Genomic DNA, 7,500 nt, shown 5'->3' with positions numbered 1-7,500 from the left:
CTTGTGTGTGAGTGAGTTTGTGTGGTTGTGTGTGTGTCCGTTTATTGTGTTCGTGCTTGCGCGCATGTACGTGTATATGTTTACTTGTGTGTTCATATATACACATATTATTAATGTGCGATTTAATGGGATAATCCTAGTAAAAATCTACGTTTGGTTTATGGTAATTTGTTTTTCAAAAGAAACGTTAGCACCGCAATGGGAGGAAGGAAACAGTAAAGTAGGTAACGTGGGCGTGCAGGGGTGAGTGTGGGCGAGGTGGCTTTGGCAGAGCGGGCGGGCCTGATCGTGTTTACCTTTACGTAAATGCCCCCAAACGACCAGGTGAGTAATGGGACACGAACGGCCAGACGATTCTTAGTCATCCTTCTTCGGGTTCTCGGCCCAAGGGGAAGAAGGAGGCTGTTGGAAGCACAAGGAACTTTGGCCGAGGAAACTATAGGTAGGGTGCCTTCCGTGCGAGCATGGGAGAAGAAAATAAGTATGGCTTGAGATTGGCAACTTCCTGGTGCAGATGCACGATGTAAGATTCGATTAATTAGAAGAATATGGAAGTATCTATCTATATATCTTGTGACGGAATCATCTAACTCTAGTTAAACAACATATAAAGTGCATACTAAATGAAGACATAATGAAAACTCGACATTGCAGTGACAGAAAATACCACAGCCAAATTGTATATCTTCCTCCTACATCGATGCAAAGTGATTGATGAGTCAGGATGAAAACCTCACCCCTTTTGACTCCAAGGGAAAACGCCTCGACGTCATTCCGCCGAGATCTTGACCAAGGCAGTGCCATGGCAGTGCCGAATGTTCTAGGAAGAATCAGGCAAGGCGGGGATGCAACCGGTGTCTTTACCTAGCCCTGGCACTCTCCTTGCTGCCAACCAGATATATGAATATGAAATTCGCCTTTTGGCAGGCAATGCCGCGGAGTCTCCTCCTACCCGCAAGTGCATCCAACAATGCGTGCACGTTCTCGTGCTTGTCTAGATGGTTATTTGTGCCATTCCTTCTTTTAGGCCAAATGGAAAGCTCTCCTGTGATGTTAGTTTTATCTGCAAGTTGCATTCAGCTTTCCACCAGACTCACATTGGTGTTTTCTTTCAGTTAGACTTATTCTGATCAAGTGCGGCAGTAATTGACCATTTGTTTTCTTTTCAGGTGAGTTGCTTCGTGAGTGCTTGCACGAGAATCCGGCAAGTGAACGTTTAGGGGTTCTGTGTGTCTATGCAGGTATACGTAAGTACAAGTCTGTATGTATCTTATATACGCACATAATGTTTATACAAGTACGTGTGCACGTGTGTATACATTTGCGGCTTTGGGGAAACTGCCCATCCCCCCCCCCCCCCTCTCTCTCTCTCTCTCTCTCTCTCTCTCTCTCTCTCTCTCTCTCTCTCTCTCTCTCTCTCTCTCTCTCTCTCTCTCTCTCACACACACACACACACACACACACACACACACACACACACACACACACACACACACACACACACACACATACACATACACACACACCTTCTCTCACTTTCTCCTACCTTCTCCCGTTTTACCCCCCTCCTTCCCTTCGCCTCACCCCCTTCCCTCCTTCCGTCTTTCCTTTCTTTCCTCCTTCCTCGTAGTATACCCTCTCTTCCCTCCTTTCGTCTTTCCTTTCTTTCCTCCTTCTTCCTCGTAGTATACCCTCTCTTCCATCCTTCTGTTCTTCCTACCATCTTACTTGAGTGAGTGAGTATGTTAGCGTGTATGTTAGTGAGTGAGTGAGTGAGTGAGTGAGTGAGAGAGAGAGAGAGAGAGAGAGAGAGAGAGAGAGAGAGAGAGAGAGAGAGAGAGAGAGAGAGTGAGTGAGAGAGAGAGAGAGTGAGAGAGAGAGAGAGAGAGTGAGAGAGAGAGTGAGAGAGAGAGAGAGAGTGAGAGTGAGAGTGAGAGTGAGAGTGAGAGTGAGAGAGAGAGTGAGAGTGAGAGTGAGAGTGAGAGTGAGAGTGAGAGTGAGAGTGAGAGAGAGAGAGAGAGAGAGAGAGAGAGAGAGAGAGAGAGAGAGAGAGAGAGAGAGAGAGAGAGAGAGAGAGAGTGAGTGAGTGAGTGAGTGAGTGAGAGAGAGAGAGAGAGCGAGAGAGCGAGAGAGATATAACGTGGAAGGAGAGCAAGGAGAGAGAGGCCTGATGGTGCGACACTGCGGAGAGGTTTGGGGAGGACGGGGAGTGTCTCGAAGGGGAACATGATAGGGAGGGAAACACAAGGAGCCGGGCGGGCGTGAGGGAGGCGGGACAGAGAGGAACCGATTCCGGGGCTGAGTGATGGGGGGGGGGAGGCAGAGGGGAAAGAAAGAGGGCGAAAAGCGACGGAATAGAGAACGGGGAAGAAGGGACGACTTGTAAAAGGACGATAATTGAGATGGGAAGAGAAAGAAAAAGAATGAAAGCCTATATTGCGATGTCGTTAATTGGAGACCAAAGCGTCTTCCACTTCAGGTCTTCACACACTCTAAAACATTTAGCGTGGAAGTAGAGTGACGGGGTGGAAGTAAGTACACCGTGGACGCGCCGCAAATAGCCCGGCCAGGACGAGGCAAACGCGTGGGCCCCGTCTCGCGAAAACAGAAAGTGCCCTTCGCTGGCGCGCCTTTCTTCTCGCCGTGCCAAGCATTTCCTGTCCGTCAGACCAGCTTGCACTCTGGGCTTGACCAGCGCTTGTTTACAGGTTTCTTGTGCTGGCGGTGACTCACGTGCGAGCGCGCTCATGACGCCATCATGGGAAACCCTCCGCTCTCTCCCTTCGGGTTTCCTTTATGAACACGATTAAAACATTGGCGTTCAATCGCCCTGAGAATCGAAACCGCTTCAGGAGGTGGTAGAGTTCGGAGATACACCATGACTCATGTTCCTTCGTAAAACATCTTCGCCGCCACCCCCCCCCCTCTCTCCAACCACCAGCGGGTTCACTACAAGGAAAATGACGTCACAACGCCTCATCCGAATGACGTCACAGGATGTTTGAACGTTGCTAGATACTGTATTATTAGACGTTTCTTTTCAATATATTACAGTTGCATGGAAGAAAAATACTATATATATTTATTAATATATATGTTATTCGTTAATTTGAGAGGAAAACAAGGATTAAGAGTAATGAGTACAGGTCCTCAGCTGATCACGGTAGGGGGGGATGTTGGTACAAGTTGCCTTGAATCTCTTGAATGCTTATTTGTCAGTTATTTTCCTTAGTGTTTTATAATTTTAGTTGATAAGCTATCGCCTTGTGTTGCACGGTCGCTTCTAATTCCGCTAGAAAAGTATAGAGGAACACACGCAGTGAGCAGTGGTTGATGTAAATGGTCCATAAATACGATGTGGTAGCGCGCCGTACCTGAGTGTGGTAAGGTGTGTGACACAGTGTGAGGGCTCTCATCGTACCACGGCTCAGTGAAGCTTTGTAAGTGGTGAAGGTCTGGTCCGTTACTCACCTGTCTCCCCATTCAGATACTAGTCACCCATAGAACAGACAGGATTATCCATCTCTCACGCTGCTACGCAGGATACTGATGAGATCCCCGCTTCGCTGTGAAGGTAGGTCCCGGGGAAGTTACCGTGAAGAAATTACCGTCTGCAGCGCTGTGGAATGTTATAGCCGTTATGCACTGAAATGACATCATTTTTATAGACGGATTCGATGAATCGATTCGCAAAAATATCTTATTCCGTCAGTATGAACGAGTGGACAATCACACAGATAATCTGATATCATCAAACTCGTGTAGAAATAATTTCCTATTTGTATCGTCGACCAGCATCTACATGAACCACAAGCGTAGCACTCTGGAAGACTTGATGCTTTATCAAAGTGATATGTGCGGCGGTTTAGTGATAACGCGGTGCAGGTGTGAAGTGGGGTGGGTGGGAGGAGAGGGGGGGGGTGCTATGGACTATGGACTTGGCGTCATGCAAGGTCCCGCAAGGTCACGTTCTCCTAGACGCGTTCGAGGAAAACTTGACTCAGGGTTAGAGGTTTCAGTGACGTCATGTGCCTCTACCCCGCATATTTCCCTTAAGATTTACATATATTAGGGAGTCTATGTGAACATTACCTATTATTGAATGTGTTTTTGAATGATCTGCCTGGTATCAGGGAAAACCAAGAGTGCCATTCCGTGAGGATACGGTCTCCTGATAGAGGCGAAACTCTCACATAAACATAAAAGATAGATTATACATATATTAGTTAAAAGATATTGATTATTTTTACGACTGGGCATTCTTTTCGATCGATATTTCTGTGGCAACCTCGAGCAGCTGAAACATCTGGAGGTGATACTTGAAGGGGAACTGCCCAGACCCAAGTCAAACCAGGAAAAACAAAAGTTAATTTGCTGTCCTCTGATGTCTGAAGATCTGATTGTGATTGTTTATCTCTCGGAGAGCTCTGAGCATTTAAGGATTGTGGTGTTAGGCAAGATTCGACCACTGGGGATAAAGTGGAGTCATCCTTGCATTTCAGTCCGTGATGTTGAAATGTGTGAGTGCATTGATGCGCAAGGAAAGACTGGTCGCGTGGCGCTCCTCAGTGCCCCAACGAGGTTAGCGTCCTCGACCAAGGAATCTGCTCGGACATTGGTTTTTGTGTCAATTTGCAGCTTCGTAGCGTCATGCCGAGGGAATGGCGTGCGTCAGAGGAGACCTGATGAGGCGTGCGGATGCCCTGCGATTCTGTTTTATACTGCCTTTAAACGTGCTTGTGTTCATGCGCTCTCCACCCTTGTTTTGGTTTATTAGAATGTTTTACTCATACATGGCTTCGTAAGGGATTAGTCACCATAGAGTCAATTAGTAAGCCTACTTGATCTCACCTAAACGCTTACATTTCTTTTTTTATGATTATTATTGTTATTACCATTATTATTGTTATTATTATTATTATTATTATTATTATTATTATTATTATTATCATCATCATCATTATTATTATTGTTGTTGTTGTTGTTATTAATTATTATTATTATTATTAACATTATAACACTATATTATTGATGATTGTAATAATAACGTTAGTAACGTTAATAATAGGAGTAGAAATAAAGTCTTCTTTTCCAAAAGTTCAAGGACAAAACCAAAGTGAACATTGTATGTTCCCTTCGTCAATGAGTTAAAACTTGGTTGATGCTCAGGATTTTTCAGAGAGGTTTTTGACCACTTGCTTCTTAGTCAGTATAATTGCTCTAAAAATCCAAACTCCTGCGGTGAAGTAGAATCTGGAATTCTATCATACATTTACTAAAACAGCAGTATTAAGTTTAAAGCTGAAGGAGTTTTTGTCCAGAGGAAAGAATCGTATTTAACGTCACGGAGGAATCTCTTGCAGATGATGGCAGCTGTGAGCGACTTCCGAGGCGATAATAAACCAAGATCACTATTATTTCAACAATGTTGAGTTGAGACGCAGTTTGTGGCCAGGACCGTCCTAGTGTAGTTTCGTCATAATCTTTGGAGTCCCGCGTTAATCTCATTTAGGATATCCTGTCCGATTATACATAATACAGTAAAACGTATAACAAGGCCATGCGCGTGGAAATTTAAAAGAAAATACAAGTTTAAAGTGTGTATCGAAAGAAATAATGGTATGGCCACTGGTCTATACTTTCTACTTTGTGGCAGGGGGACATGTTTCGTGCCTTGTATACGATGCCCATTTGAGAAAACCAGGTTCCTTGCTGCTTTTATGAAATGGAGTTATAGCTTTGGCAAAGGAATGCACGAAAGGCCTTAGTTTGGTCGGTGAATTGAGCAGAAACCGTGTTTACTCTAGGCAGCCGGCCAGGGTAAACATTCTGGTCCTTTACCATCTTTTCAGCATGTTGGAATGCTGCTACCAAACATTCGCGCATCAACATTGGTCCGAGCTTTGTGTTTTACATCATATCTCTTGGGTTTACGTAGCGCCAAAAGGGTGTCAGTCGCAACTATCGAAGACAATGTAGGGCGGGTGAGGTGATCCGTACCCGAGTTTGCGGTGCTCTCTTCGTCGAGATCTGTGGTACCCCTGCTTGAACGCGCAGCTCATGCTCGTATCACCGGGATTACCCCAGTGGGAGCTGCAGGAGTAGGGGAGATAACCTCTCACTCACAGTGGCCTTTAGGTATTGGGAGTATCTTACAACATAAAGATAAATAATTTAGAATGGAAATCCTCGTTCGTCGCCCCTGACTTTGTATCCGTTTTTTTCCTTCTCTCTCTTCTCTCCTCTCTCTTCTCCTCTCCTCTCTCTCTCCTCTCCTCTCTATCTCCTCTTTCTCTCCTCTCTCTCTCCTCATTCTCTCCTTTCCCTCTCCTCTTTCTCTCATTCCTCTCTCTCCTTTCCCTCTCCTCTTTCTCTCATTCCTCTCTCTCCTCTCTCTGTCTCTCCTCTCTGTCTCTCCTCTTTCTCTCTCTTCTCTTTCCTCTTTCTCTCTCTTCTCTTTCCTCTTTCTCTTCTCTCTCCTCTTTCTCTCCTCTCTCTCTCTCTCTCTCTCTCTCTCTCCTCTTTCTCTCCTCTCTCTCTCTCCTCTTTCTCTCCTCTCTCCCTCTCCTCTCTCTCCCCTCTCTCTCTCCTCATTCTCTCCTCTCTCTTTCTCTTCCTCTCTCCCTCTCTCTCTCTCTCCCTCTCTCTCTATCTCTCCTCCTCTCTCTCTCCCTCTTCTCTTCTCTCCTCTCCTCTCTCTCTCTCCTCTCCTCTCTCCTCTCCTCTCTCTGTCTCCTCTCCTCTCCTCTCTCTCTCCTCTCTCTCTCCTCTCCTCTCCTCTCCTCTCCTCCCCTCTCTCTCTCCTCTCTCCTCTCCTCTCCTCTTTCTCTCTCTCTCTCTCCTCCCTCCTCTCTCCTCTCTCCTCCTCTCCTCTCTCCTCTCCCTCTCTTCCTCCCTCCTCTTCCTCCTCTCTCCCTCTCCTCTCCTCTCCTCTCTCTCCCTCTCCTCTCCTCTCCTCTCTCTCCCTCTCCTCTCCTCTCCTCTCCCTCCCTCTCCTCTCCTCTCTCCTCTCTCCTCTCTCCTCTCTCCTCTCTCCTCTCTCCTCTCTCCTCTCTCTGAGCCCAAAGAGGGACTAAGATTGGGGTGAGGATAACCTATGTTACCTCATCCTTTTGAGATGTACGTAATCACTTGTCTCAATAAACTCGTCAAAGTCAAAAAAAAGTCTCTCTCTCTCTCCCTCCCTCCCTCCCTCCCTCCCTCCCTCCCTCCCTCCCTCCCTCCCTCCCTCTCTCTCTCTCCCTCCCTCTCTCTCTCTCTCTCTTCCTTCCTCTCTCTCTCTCTCTCTCTCTCTCCCTCCCTCCCTCCCTCCCCTCCCTCCCTCCCTTTCCCTCCCTCCCTCCCTCCCTTTCCCTCCCTCCCTCCCTCCCTCCCTCTCTCCTCCTCCTCCTCTCCCTCTCCCTCTCCCTCTCCTCTCCCTCTCCCTCTCCCTCTCCCTCTCCCTCTCCCTCTCCCTCTCCCACTTCCTCCCCCTCTCTCTCTCCCACTTCCTCCCCCTCT

General features: G+C 47.0%; 1 protein-coding gene across 4 annotated transcripts in view; it reads left to right on the top strand.

Moving 5' to 3' along the window:
* rhea (Talin_middle and talin-RS domain-containing protein rhea) overlaps positions 1 to 7,500 on the top strand; it is a 149,394-nt gene that overhangs the window by 59,258 nt on the left and 82,636 nt on the right. The window contains exon 1 of one of the 4 annotated variants that reach the window (XM_086541753.1): positions 3,318 to 3,574. The exons of 2 other annotated variants lie outside the window; for them this stretch is intronic. The gene's annotated coding sequence lies outside the window, so the exon portion shown is untranslated. Of the gene's footprint in view, positions 1 to 3,317; positions 3,575 to 7,500 lie in introns of those variants that run through there. One more of the 4 variants, XM_086541760.1, reaches the window with a different exon arrangement.

The sequence above is a fragment of the Penaeus japonicus genome, unplaced genomic scaffold (genome assembly GCF_977035675.1).
Source record: "Penaeus japonicus unplaced genomic scaffold, GWHDUDI00000001_assembly GWHDUDI00000011, whole genome shotgun sequence".
Classification (NCBI taxonomy): Eukaryota; Metazoa; Arthropoda; class Malacostraca; order Decapoda; family Penaeidae; genus Penaeus; species Penaeus japonicus.
Note: the sequence above shows the minus strand (reverse complement) of the source record. Positions and strands in the feature narration are given on the sequence as shown.